Source organism: Bison bison, unplaced genomic scaffold, assembly GCF_000754665.1.
Source record: "Bison bison bison isolate TAMUID 2011002044 unplaced genomic scaffold, Bison_UMD1.0 scf7180017864388, whole genome shotgun sequence".
NCBI classification, from domain to species: domain Eukaryota; kingdom Metazoa; phylum Chordata; class Mammalia; order Artiodactyla; family Bovidae; genus Bison; species Bison bison.
This window is the reverse complement of record NW_011494960.1, coordinates 5,770,579-5,773,900: the sequence shown is the minus strand read 5'-3', so window position 1 is coordinate 5,773,900 and position 3,322 is coordinate 5,770,579.

Below are 3,322 nucleotides of genomic sequence, written 5' to 3'. Positions count from 1 at the left end.
GATGGCTGGATGGCATCACTGACTTGATGGACGTGAGTCTGGGTGAACTCCGGGAGATGGTGATGGACAGGGAGGCCTGGTGTGCTGCGATTCATGGGGTCGCAAAGAGTTGGACATGACTGATCGACTGAACTGAACTGAACTGATACTCATGTATCAGAGAAGGCAATGGCACCCCACTCCAGTACTCTTGCCTGTAAAATCCTATGGACGGAGGAGCCTGGTAGGCTGCAGTCCATGGGGTCGCAAAGCGTCGGACACAACTGAGTGACTTCACTTTCACTTTCATGCACTAGAGAAGGAAATGGCAACCTACTCCAGTGTTCTTGCCTCGAGAATCCCAGGAATGGGGGAGCCTGGTGGGCTGCCGTCCATGGGGTCGCACAGAGTCAGACACGACTGAAGCGACTTAGCAGCAGCAGCAGCATACTCATGTATTTTAGCCTGTGTCTGGCACATATTAGGAACTCAATAAACATTTGTTGCCTGAAGTGTTCCTAGCAAATACTCCTCCTCACCCCAGCCCTGCTGGCCTGGTACCAGAGAGCACTGGGGATTCCTAGCTGGTGTCTGTGGGAATCTCTGTGCTAACAAACTTGTGGGTTTTTCTTTTTCTTTTTCCTGTTGTTATTGACATTGCAAAGGGTCACTTTGGTGCCAACACTGAAACGACTACAATGAGCCCGTTTCAAAAAAATTGCCCCTGTCCTTTACAGGGCTATGGAAGAAACGAGGAGGCCAGATTCAAAAGTTGAGTCAGAACGAAGTCAGTTGCTGCCCATAGTGTAACAGTGACGATTAGCAAACCATAATGTGGAAATTTTTTTCAAAGCCAAGAATTGTTAAGCATTGTGCAGTCAGCACTTCTTAGAGTGATTTATGAAGTTGAACAACTTTTGATTTCCTTTTGAAAACCATCACTTGAGCTGTATTCATTCATCAGTTCATTTGTTTGGACAGCACTTCTTTTTTAGGCTTTAGCACATGCCAGACCTGGTGCAAAGCATGGTAAGGGACATAAAGACGATGTGTGCCAGAAGCCCATGGCCAAGTAGAGAGTCTGCCCAAGGACTGCAAGGCTGACTCTAAGAGGGCAGTGTTTGTGAATCCATTTGATTAAAGTCTGTCTCTTGCTGCTAGACAGTAAAGCCCCAGGAAGCCAGGGGATAGCATTTTGGTCTTGCTCCATACTGAATCCCCAGTGCTAAATGGTGCCTAGTTTGTAGTTGTTCTTGTTCAGTCGCTTAGTTGTGTCCGACTCTGCAATCCCATGGACTGCTGCACGCCAGGCTTCCCTGTCCTTCACTATCTCCCTGAGTTTGCTCAAACTCATGTCCACTGAGTTGGTGATGCCATTCAACCATCTCATCCTCTGTCACTCCTTCTCCTCCTTCCTTCAATCTTTCCCAGCATCAGGGTCTTTTCCACTGAGTCAGTTCTTTGCATCAGATGGCCAAAGTATTGGAGTTTCAGCTTCAGCATCAGTCCTTCCAATGAACACCCAGGACTGACCTTCTTTAGGATGGACTTGTTGGATCTCCTTGCAGTCCAAGGGACTCTCAAGAGTCTTCTCCAACACCACAGTTCAAAAGCATCAATTCTTCGGCACTCAGCTTTCTTTATAGTCCAACTCTCACATCCATACAATACTACTGGAAAGATCATAGCTTTGACTAGATGGACCTTTGTCAGCAAAGTGATGTCTCTGCTTTTAATATGCTGTCTAGGTTTGTCATAGGTTTTCTTCCAAGGAGCAAGTGTCTTTTAATTTCATGACTGTAATTACTATCTGTAGTGATTTTGGAGCCCAAGAAAATAAAGTCTGTCACTGTTTCCATTGTTTCCCTATTTGCCATGAAGTGATGGGACCAGATGCCATGATCTTAGTTTTTTGAATGTTGAGTTTTAAGTCAGCTTTTTCACTTTCCTCTTTTACTTTCATCATGTGGCTTTTTAGTTCCTCTTCACTTTCTGCCATAAGGGTGGTGTTATCTGCATATCTGAGGTTGTTGATAATTCTCCTGTCAATCTTGATTCCTGCTTGTGCTTCATCCAGCCCTGGCATTTCCCATGACGCACTCTGCATAGGAGTTAAATAAGAAGGGTGACAATATACAGCTTTGATGTACTCCTTTCCCAATGTTGAACCAGTTTGTTGTTGCATGTCTGGTTCTAACTGTTGCTCCTTGACCTGCAACAGGTTTCTTAGGAGGTAAGTAAAGTGGTCTAGTATTCTCATTTCTTTATGAATTTTCCACAGTTTTTTTGTCATCCACAGGGTCAAAGGGTTTAGTGTAGTCAATAAAGCAGAAGTAGATGTTTTTCTGGAATTCCCTTGCTTTTTCTATGATCCAACGAATGGTGGCAATTTGATCTCTGGTTCCTCTGCCTTTTCTAAATCTAGCTTATACATCTAGAAGTTCTCAGTTCATGTACTGCTAAAGCCTAGCTTGAAGGATTTTGAGCATTACCTTGCTAGTATGTGAAATGAGTGCAATTGTACTGTAGTTTGAACATTCTTTGGCATTGCCCTTCTTTGGGATTGGAATGAAAACTGACCTTTTCCAGTCCTGTGGCCACTGCTGAGTTTTCTAAATTTGCTGGTCTGTAGTAGGCACCCAATATATATTTGCAGAATGAGAGAAGGAGTGTCATCTAAAAGAGATTAAAGGGACCTCCCTGGTGCTCCAATGGTCAAGAATCCACCTTCCAATGCAGGGGACACTGGTTTGATCCCTGGTCAGGGAACTAAAATTCCACATGCTCTGGGGCAACTAAGCCGATAGGCTGCAACTAGAGAGAAGCTGTTGTCTACCACAATGAAGATCTGGTACGCTGCAACAAAAAACCAACACAGCCAAAAAAAGAGAGAAAGTATCTGGCCCAGAAGGTCCCATAAGGAAATTCTACCATATACTTAAAGGAGTATATTTTAAAAATGAAAGAGATTTTAAAAACATGTTATGGGGATTAGAGAGGTAGAGCTTAGTCTCAGCTGGAAACATCACCTGATCAAAACTGGCGGGGGGACTGTCAAAATTAAGGTCAGTGTTCCCACTGTTGCTCTCAGACCCATTTTACAGATGAGGAAACTGTCACAGAGAGGGAGAGGGATTTGCCTTGGGTCACACAGTGTTATTCTCTCTGCCCTCTGACTGATAAGGATAAGAGGCTTCTGGAAGCTTCCTGATGGGAGATACTGACTGTGAGGGAAACTGGGTCTTGTTCTGATGGGTGGGGCCATGCTCAGTAAATCTTTAATCCAATTTTCTGTTGATGATGGGCAGGGCTGTGTTCCTTTCCTGTTGTTTGACTGGAGACC